This window comes from Suncus etruscus, chromosome 3, assembly GCF_024139225.1.
Source record: "Suncus etruscus isolate mSunEtr1 chromosome 3, mSunEtr1.pri.cur, whole genome shotgun sequence".
NCBI lineage: Eukaryota > Metazoa > Chordata > Mammalia > Eulipotyphla > Soricidae > Suncus > Suncus etruscus.
The window spans coordinates 130,355,164-130,366,025 of record NC_064850.1 but is presented as its reverse complement, the minus strand read 5'-3'; the positions used below and the strand labels follow the sequence as shown (position 1 = coordinate 130,366,025).

Genomic DNA, 10,862 nt, shown 5'->3' with positions numbered 1-10,862 from the left:
GCAGAATATATGCCTGAATGCCTTTCTGCATGCATGCGTCCACGCGGCTGCACCCACATCAACGTACACTTATGCCACTGCACATCCATGCATGTTCTGTCATGGACTTCACACAATCTTCCAACGTCTTTGTAACAGCAGGGGGAAAACAGGCTCTGAGCAGAAACACTAGGCTGTAAGAAAGCTGCTTTGGAAGTGTGTCTTTGGGAGAGAATTCTTTGCCTCTTCACTACCCTAGCAGGGGATCGGAGAGAGAAGGGCCAGTAGCCCCGATGCCCAGGTCCTAGGCGGCCGCTGATTATTACTTCTCCCGCTCCCGAAACTGTCCTAAGTGTCAAAAGACAGGGTTGGGGACGCAAGCAGGCAGGGAGGCGGCGAATCTAGCAGCTCCGGGGAGAAGCTGCGCCAGTGAACCGACGGGGCACGCCCACCCTGGGGGCCGCCTCCAGCTCCATCCCGAGCTCGAGGCGGCGCTGCTCCGGAGCGCGCTGGACCCCGCGGGCCCAGAGGTCTCCTAGGCGGAGGGAGGCTCCGGGGAGCCCGGCCGGGGAACACGTGCCTGGGTGGCGGCCACGGCGAAGGGGCCTCTCCGTAGTAGCCGGGGCGGGCGCGAGAGGGCCGCGGCCGCCACCCGCCCGCCGGCGCCGGTGGTGGGGCGGAGGAAGCGCGGACTCCTCCTCCCCATCGTATTCACTGGCATCCAGAGGCGGGGGACCAGCCCAGCCTCGCCGCCCGAGCCTGCCGCGTCCCGGCGCTCGGCTCCGGAGCCACCACGGGAGCGCGGCACACCGGGTACCTCCATCCCGCGGAGCGCGCCGCGCTGTCATCTCCGCTCCCTGGCGAGCCGCGGCATCCCTCCGAGCCATCCACCCGCGCCCACCCGGGCTCCAGACTTGGGGCGCTTGCTTTTCAGCACCTCTCTGGGAGACAGACTGTCCCGGAGCGGGGTCCACCCCGCTGGTCCCCCACACTCCGAGGCTCGACGGGCGGACGCGCAGACCGAAAGGCCGGACTGCGGGCAAGGTAGCGCGGGCTTGCGCCGCGGGTTGGGGCGCGCGCTGGGCGGGGGTCTTGGGATTAGGGGGGGCAAGCAGCAGCGAAGACCGAGCCGGAGCCGCCGCTACCGTTGCTGCGTTCCCAGCACGCCCCGCAGTCCCCCTTTCTTTCCACCGGTGCTGGGTTCCTCTGGTCCTCCCGCGCGTCCGCTTCCCTTTTCCCTGCCGCGCCCGGGGCGCACTCAGCAGGTTCCCCTGGGGATCCCGTGAACCTGCGGCCTCTCCGGCTGAGCGGTCCCCGCGGCCCGGGCGATGCGTCCCGCGGAGGAGGGGGCGGATTTCCAATTGCGACAAGGTCCTGTTAGGGGGAGGGGAAGCAAACCCGGGGCTCCGTCAGTCTCACACGCCCGCACCCCCTGGCACCCCATCCCTCGGTGCACCTTGCAGGGGAGGAGAGGATTTCTCACTGGAGATTTCTTCTCGGACGCCAGCCAGGGTCGTTGGCGAAGCAAGTTGTGGCACTTGGATCTTTTTATTTTTTTAATTAATTTATTATTTTTTTGAGGTGACATTTTGGCATCGGTGGGGAGAGAGAGAGCTTCCACCCGTGTGCGTATGTGGGCACTCGCGCGCGCGCAAAAGAATAAAAGCTGGAGAAGCAGAGACACAAAGGGAGATGCCAAGATAGAAAAAAGAGACACACACGCACCGAGGCCAGTGTCCAGGGGGAGAGGCCACTATGAGTTGCCACTTGCCGGAGACTCCCGTGGCGAGCGATGAGACCCGGCATTCAGCGAATTGAATGAACGGGCCTGGAACCGACTCCTCCAAACCGACCTCTCTCTCCTCCGGGCCCGGAGAGCTAACAAATTGCACTTTCATGGAGGGGCGGTTGCAGCTGCGGGGGTCGGGGGGGGGCTTGTTTCCCAAGGCTGCAGATGAAGACCCTGCATTCAGGACGCCCTATTTCTGCTTTGGGCCGGGGCCCTGGGAGGCCGTGGGAAGGGGCTGCCGCCCCCCTCCGGCCCGGCACTCTGGGTACGCCTCTCTGAGCGCCTCGCCCGCCCCGTTGCTGCCAGGAACACTTTGCTCGGGCCCTTTGCCTTGCGGAATTTTCGGGGAGATGGTGGGGGAATGAGGATGGAGGAAAAGGGGGTGAGGTTTCAAGAAGGCCTGGGCTGGGTGGCAGGTGAGAGGTTCTTTGGGGGGCGTGGAGGGACTCCAGCAGACCTGGACACTACATCTCGCTCTGGTCGGGGTGGGGGAGATGGCTCTCCCTGCTTCTCCAGGCAGAACCCTTGAAGTTAAGAAATAGAAATGAAGTTATCGTCTAATTCTAGTGGTGAAAGCAACAATTAAGGCAGCTTTGGCGTTTGGAATCCTCATGGATGCTTTGTAAAGTGCTCTGTGTCTTCTGAGTTGTTCAAGTCACAATTGGGATGAGGAATGTTGAGACCTCGGAATGTGATTTGAGACCTAAGGCAGCAGCATTTTGCAAATTATTATTTTATTTTGCCACAAAGGAAGCTAAATGTCCTTTGAATATTATGCTAGCATAATTTCCAACTTCCTATTAGCCTGTGAATATTGGCATATAAAGCAGTAATCTTCCTCCTAATTTAAATGGAAATAACACGGACCATGAAACGGTACAAATAACCTAATTTTTGCCAAACTGATAAAGTTTATTTTTGTTGGCAATTAAAAAAAAATCAAAGCCACCACGAATGAAATGTGTCTATATAAAATGTATGTAACTTAAATGTTTAGATTATAAAATTTGACCTTGGTTTCTAAAACTCTTATTCTGGGAAGTCAGCTATCAAAAGCTTTGCTATTATTTTTCTTTGTATTTATTAAATAAGCTTAGTTTAAGGTTACTGCGATGAAGTCACTGCTTTGTAATACTTTATTTCTAGATTAAAATTTTATGGCTTTGTTTTTAAAAAGACTTCCCCAATTAAGCAAAGTATTAGTTACTTGCTTGTGAAAAGATAGGGATGCATTTTCAAATATAGTATATACTTTAATAATTTAACAATAATAATAAAAATATTTTAATAATTTCCTGTCTTTTGAAGGATTCTAATGCTAAGTCTAATTGGTCAAATAAAATGTTTCACCTGAAATATTATAAGCAGTATAAATAATGACAAGCCAAATTGGTTGTAGATTCTTCAGTAAACTATGAAGGTATTTTCCTGGTAAAACTTAAAATCGCACATTCTTTGAGGAGAATATTAGATCCCTAAGTATTTCATATGGAGACTCTTTGTTTAGCATGTTTTTTAGGATTTGAGAGCCACACCTGGTATTATTTAGGGTTTTCTATTGGATCTTGGTTCAGGGATCACTCCTGGTGGTGCTCTGGGACCTAAGAGGGTGCTTGGATGTAACCTGGGAAACCACGTGTAAAGTAAACACTGTCCAGTCCACTGTCCATTCTCTTCAGCCTCTGATTTAGTATCTCTAATTTCTTATTTAATATGAATTTTATTTTCCCTAGTAGGAAAACTCTGATAAAGTACATAAACAATTATTGAAAGCTAGATGTCCTTCTCAAGATGTTACGTAGCTCATTTAGAAAACATAGCCTGCAACTAGTATTCTAATTTCTAGGTGCTCCTAAGTATCCTATTGATTCAAACTTAGAAAAATACCTGCCTGTGCTTTAGATACTTTAGATAAAGATGCTTTTGTTTCATAAAGTCATATAGGTGGATTATTTTTAATACAAAATTAAATCTGGGAAGAGAAGAACTAAAGTCTTAACTGATCATTTACTCATTAGGGGTTTTAGCTAAAACTTGAAAAAAGGACCACATTCTCTGTATTGTGACTTTTTTCTTTTATTTTTTTCTTTTTGGTTTTTGGGCCACACCCGGCGATGTTCAGGGGTTACTCCTGGCTGTCTGCTAAGAAATAGCTCCTGGCAGGCAAGGGGGACCATATGGGACACCGGGATTCGAACCAACCACCTTTGGTCCTGGATTGGCTGCTTGCAAGGCAAACGCCGCTGTGCTATCTCTCCAGGCCCGCGACTTTTTCTTTTTTTCTTTTTTTTTTTTTTTTTGTGGTTTTTGGGTCAAACCCGGCAGTGCTCAGGGTTTTTTCCTGGCTCCGTGCTCAGAAATTGCTCCTGGCATGCACGGGGGACCATATGGGACGCCGGGATTTGAACCGATGACCTTCTGCATGAAAGGTAAATGCCTTACCTCCATGCTATCTCTCCGGCCCCGCGACTTTTTTCTTAATAAAGACAAATAATTCAGCATTCTGACATTTAAAATTTCAAAATAGGAAATAACAAATTTCATGCAATAATATTTTGTGAGGTTTCCACTAGATAGTCAAAGATCAATCATTTCTATTGATAATTCCACCTTTTATCAGAGCAATTCTGCTTTCTGTGAAGAGATATTTTCTCGTAGAAAGTATTTAATTGGAAGACTTTATGAAAATTTTATCACTACAGAAACCATATTTGCCTTTTTTGCTTAATTAAAAATGATGTAATTGTATGTTATTTTATTTATTTTCTTTTTATTTTGTAACTCTTCTACTAAATTCAGGAAGGCTAAAATGACTCTGAAAAATCCCAACACGTTTCCTCAATTCTCACCTCCCATACTTCAAATATATGTCATTGGCATGCTATTCTCTTTGTACATTTTATTTTAAAGGAATACAAGAACCAGACTATTTTTTCTAGTGTTCAGAAAATATTTGTGTTATATCTTAAGCACTTACAATTCTTCTTCTTTTTTTTTTTTTTTTTTTTTGGTTTTTGGGCCACACCCTGTGACGCTCAGGGGTTACTCCTGGCTATGTGCTCAGAAGTTGCTCCTGGCTTCCTGGGGGACCATATGGGACGCCGGGGGATCGAACCGTGGTCCGTCCTAGGCTAGCGCAGGCAAGGCAGGCACCTTACCTCCAGCGCCACCGCCCGGCCCCCTACAATTCTTCTTTTTGGGAAGAAAGACATCATTTCATTGGTCCTCAAGTAACTTCTTTTATTTTGAGAACTTCTTAGCCTTAGTCCCATTATTGCCTTGAATCAGGGATTTCCATGGTTGTTGTTTCTAGGAAGTTCTGAAACATTCTTATAGCACATAGGAAATTTACGTACTTATTTATTTAGGTTATGGGTATTTATCCATGGTGCTCAGTGGATAGTTCTGGGAACAGTATGATATGCTTGTGACTCAGTTAGGTTTAGCCATGCACAAGGTATAAGGACCTTATTCCCTGAACTCTGGCCCTCAAAACAAAGAATTTTAAATGCAATCTTTAGTTATTCACTATAGTTTATTAAGTAGCCCATTTATTATCTGAGATACCAAGTATTTGTTCCTGTTTTACCTATGACATGCAAAACAGAAATCGTCTATTATATGTCATAGATAAACTATATAGTTCTTAATGTGACATAATACATTATTCTATTGCTAAATGGAACATTAACCACTTATATATCCTTTTTCCTTGCTCTATTATGACACAAGTATTAATACTTTTTCTCTAACCATGCACTCACATATCTGCAAAGACAAATCTAGCTCAGAACAAGAAAAATAGGGTGTGAATATAAAGAACTTGAAAGGATAAAAGAGACCTCTGAGGGCTCCCTCCATTACTTTGCTTGCACAAAGATTGGCAATTGTACAAATTATTAGTATTGTGTCTGAAACTCCTGATTCAGCAATTTTCACATCCTTTATTGTAGTAAGTTTAGAAGCCAGAAAAGTGGTACACTGGAATAAGGAGTTACTTTCTCCCATTGTTAGTTAATTTTACTGGTTGCCATTTTACCAATTATCCAGAAATAAGTGACCTCCACTTTGGAGGACCACAGAACTCCTAGGTTCTTTTGAAAGTATATTATAGAAATTTAGCTTAAATTCTTGGAGATCCAGTGGATTAATGCTGTGGATCTACTGTGAAAATGCAAATTTCCATTAGTATGTAGTTTGACCTTACCTGAATTGCTCATTTTTATAATAGCCTCTTATCATTGTTTACACTTCTGTGATCATTGAGGACTTTTAGCTCTTTTCTTAATGGTTTGGGTCAGATTTGTAAGCAAGAACAAAAACACAACTGTCTTTTGCAGTGTGTAAATTTCTTCAACCCTGCCAGGTTTTTTTTTAGTATTCAGCATAGTGATGACCTTGTTGAAGTCATGGGCAAACAATTGTGACAGGGAAACTGGATTGGCATGTGCTCATCTTTAGGCATCCCAGTTTACACTGGAGGACTGAGACTTTAAATGGTTCCCTCAGGAGGCTTGTGGGAAGATCTCTCTTTCTCTCTGGGCATAGTTCCAGCTTTGCAGCTTTACTCCATGACACGGCTTTGGCTAATTTGAAAACATCTGCTAGAGGTAACTTCCTTTTAATTTTACTACTAGAGAACATTTATGAGTGCTGTATAGAAGGACTGGCATTAACCCTCATTCTTACCTCTTTCCCTGGAGACCCTTTCTTTCAATTTCAGTAGAAACTCTGTATGGAGCCTATTTCCAGACTATAAATTTCCCTGCTAGATCACTGAGATGTCTTTACAAAACACTTGCTGCAGTTTTAGAGGAAAATGGCATTTTGATCTTGTCTCAGACTTTGCAAACAACTATTCTTTGATATGATTCATCTTACTACTCTAGTAAAAAAAGGCAAGGCACAGTCAGTCACTTCAAGGTTCTTTTCTCAGACATTAATCCAAAGCAAAGGAACTTTTCTCTTCTTTCAAATAGGGATGATATTTCATTATAGATCTGGAGAAAGGCAGCTTGGGACCCTTGAAGTAGTAACAACATTTATTGTGTGAGACCTGAATTGCCTTAAGCAATACTGATGACACATCACTCTCCTATGAACAGGACAAAAAGTATATTCTTATTCAGAATAATTTTTACACTATTTATCTTTTTAGATTTCAATTGAAAAGTCATTTGGTCAGTGAAGCTCTCTACTTGAACACCAATTTAATGCTTATTCACCTTTTCATAGTGATTTTATATGAAATAATGCTGTGTTGACTGGTATAATGATCCAATCTGTCTTCCCACAGAACTTATTTGTGCATTCCACAAAAATTATGAGCTGAATATAGTGTGTTCATGTCCAAACAACTGATGTCTAGTAGAGAACTTGACAATAAGGGTTGGTTTAGTGACTCGTTGGCTGAATGGCTGAAGGAATGCAATGAGTGAACTCTAACCTGTATTGCAATTATGTAATGATTTCTGGGGATTGTATTACATGGCTTTTGCATGAACTCTTGAGCACTAGCAAACTTGGCATTTTTGGGTGTTAAGTGCTCTCCAAATTAATACCTGGCAAACTCAAAACATGGCTAAGGTATGATGGTTGTGCTAAATTTTCTGATTAAGGAAACTGCAGTTGTCTAGTGAACAGAGAGAAGTACTTAAAATAAGAATTGAAGAAAATAAAAAATATATCTACCTTCTATTCTTCATTCTTGCTAAAAATAAGCATGCTAACAGTTAAACCAGCCCACTTTCCTGTATCTTAAATTTATTTTGTTTTGGTTTTTGGGCTACACCCAGTAATGCTCAGGGGTTACTCCTGGCTATGTGCTCAGAAATCGCTCCTGGCGTGGGGGACTATGGGATGGGGCATCGAATCACGGTCTGTTCTAGGTCAGCTTGTGCAAGGCAAATGTCCTACCTCTTGAGCCAATGCTTTCACTTGCACCACCACTCCGGCCCCTTAAATTTATTTTGGCTTTCAAGACTTTGTACCCCTAGAGTTGAAATACTCCTTCCTGTGCCTCTTCTAAATTGGATACTTAGTTATATGTCAGTTTTGTATTTAATTTTCTCCTTCTGTGCAAGGAGACCATATGCTTAAGTGATAACAGAACTAGAGTCTTTATAGGATTTGCCTCTGGAGGGTATGCACTTGTTCATTGAGCATTGAGAGTGAAAATCTGTGTCAGATCAAAGGGGAAAGAACAGTACAGCAGGAGTGAGGAATGAAAGTAAGTTGACAGAATAGACTTTGCTGTTTGGGGATAATTTTTCATTGGTAGTCATAATATGTATGGGGATATTTGCAGTCAATGTGATACAGAAATTTACAGTCTATAGATGTATCACAGAGCTTTTTCTAAAATCACATTTATGGCCAGGTATGCAATCAAGTCCATTCAGTTATGATCAGATTCTTGATTGCTGTGGTGAGATGAACCAGATTTGTCAATACATTAAAGCTGTTACTTGGGACTTTCCTTTAAATGTTAGATTTGTTGTTGAAAGTGGTCTGTGTGGAAAGGTTAAGATTTCACATGCAAGAGACTTTCCCTATTTTTTTAGAAATTATTGATGATAGCTCTTTAAATTTGTCTTTATTGATAATTTAAAAAATATTTTCCTTTGATAAAAAATCCTAAGGAATCTCGATAATAATGTCATATTTTCCCCTTATACAAGGCCTTTCCATGTAGGCAGAAACCTACTTGTATTTGTTAGTAAGGAAAATATCAAAGTGTAAACGTGGTTCAAACCTGTGAGAAGTTTAAAATCTAAAGGATAAGATTAACATGTTGGTAATAATTGATAAGAATGTGTTAAAGCATAAAACATAGTGCTCAATATTTGGGAACACTCATGATTTCTTGAAGTAAAAGCTGGTTTTTATTTGGAGGCACTGAAGACAGAAAAGAGAATAATAACACTTTCAAGGGAGAGCACAGTCTTCTCTAAGGGCTGAGAGAGCCCTAGAACACAACACAATGTGAAGGCATGAAAGTCAACATCTCAAGAGGGGAGATGCAGGCAACATGTGCTTGGGTACAAGGTACCCAGGCAACACATGTGTGCTTCATTCATAATTTTTAATGAATAAGTAAAACCATAAAGAAAGGAATATTAGGGGATAGCTTCATAAAAAAATGAAAATCTTTTTTTTAAGATTAAATTTAGAGATTGTATTTAAACGGAGTCCCCCTTTCTTTTCTGAATTTTGTTGCCCCAATTAAAGTTAACTTTAAAAATTCTCAATGTTTTATTTTATTCTTTTCTTTAATTATTTGTCTTATGTTTTTCACAGAGATGCATGTAAAATTCTCTTTGCCTATTGCTTGGTTAGTCTTTGAAAAACGGAAAATTTACAGGTAACAGAAAACATTTTCAGACTGGGTGCTAAATCCAGGTTGGCATATTTATGATTCAAGGAGATGGAATCTTAATTTTCAGTTTTTAAAGACTTCAATTCTTTTTCTTCCTCTTCCTCTTATTTTTTCTTCTTCTCCATTTTTCTCTCTCCTTTTTATCTTTTAGACATTTTAGTTTGCAATATTGTTACCGAAGGATATCATGCATTTTACTTTATATATTTTCATCAGCCAGTTGTTCTCCAGTGATTATTTCTAACTATCATTGTCATAGTGGTCCCTTCTCTACCCGAACTGCTATTTGTGACAAGCCTTCTAACATGGACTGTTCCTCAATATCCTTGTATTTTTTATCTCTGGATGTTAACACCATACTAACTTTTCTTAGATCCTATAAATGAGTGCAATTATTCTATATCTATATTCTTATGTATGTCTATATCTATATATTTTATATATATCTATATTATATTCTATATCTATCCTCTTCTTCTGACTCATTTCAGTCAGCATAATACTCTCTATGTCCATCCACAGATAAGTAAATGTCATGACTTCATTTTCCTTACAGTATCATAGTATTTCATTGAGTAGATGTACCCAGTGTCTTTATCCATTTATCTGTTCTTGGGCACTTGGGTTGATACCAGATTGTGGCTATAGTAAATAGTGTTGTAATGAACACAGGAGTGACGAGGGATCTGCTGCATTTTGTTTTGGATCCCTTGGGGTATATTCCTAGGAATGGCATTTTCAGGTCATCTGGAATTGAGGAATATCCCTATTGTTATTAGAGTTGGGGATAAATTTGATTGAAAAGGCTAGAAATACACTGCTAAGTATTTTACTGGCTTTACATATATATATATATACACACACATATACACACACACACACACACACACACACACATATATATATATATATATATATATATATATATATATATATAAAACTGAGCACCTTTATTTTTTTCATTAGATCCAGGTCTAGTGCCTATCAGTTAAAACCAACAAATTCCCTTTGCCCTCTTCCCACCTCCAGCCTTCACCCTTTTCTTTTGGTCACCCTAATTTGTCTTATAGCACAATTTTTTTTAAGTCATTTGGACGTTTTATTTTTTTATGTGCCACATGTGAGTGAAATCATGGTGTTTGTCTTTCTTTTTTTTTTTTTTTTTTTTTTTTTTTTTTTTTTTTGGGCCACACCCGTTTGACGCTCAGGGGTTACTCCTGGCTATGTGCTCAGAAATCGCCCCTGGCTTGGGGGGACCATATGGGACGCCGGGGGATCGAACCGCGGTCCTTCCTTGGCTAGCGCTTGCAAGGCAGACACCTTACCTCCAGCGCCACCTACCCGGCCCCGGTGTTTGTCTTTCAACATCTGCTTTACTTCACTTAGCATGGTATATTTTAGGTATATACATAATCTGGAAAATTATAAGATTTCATCTTAAGTTATTACTTCACACCTCAGCTCTTCATTTTTGTTTGTTTGTTTGTTTTGATGCTCAGATTATATGTCATAATTCTCAGGGCTTACTCCTATCTTTTCATTCAGATATCATTCCTGGCAGTGCCTAGGAGACCATATGGGATCCTGGAGATCATATCCAGGTCAGCTATGGGCAAATTAATTGCCCTCATAACTGAACTATTTCTTCAGCCCTTACAATACATTTTTATTTTTTATCACTCAGTGAACAATTAGGTTGTTTTCAGTTCTTGACTT

The 10,862-nt window shown here is 41.7% G+C and overlaps 1 protein-coding gene across 2 annotated transcripts in view; it reads left to right on the top strand.

Moving 5' to 3' along the window:
* Positions 1–520: 520 nt before the first annotated feature.
* DLGAP1 (DLG associated protein 1) overlaps positions 521–10,862 on the top strand; it is an 882,390-nt gene continuing 872,048 nt past the window's right edge. Inside the window, exon 1 of one of the 2 annotated variants that reach the window (XM_049770001.1) lies at positions 521–1,023. The gene's annotated coding sequence lies outside the window, so the exon portion shown is untranslated. The remainder of the gene's footprint in view (positions 1,024–10,862) is intronic. The other variant, XM_049770002.1, reaches the window with a different exon arrangement.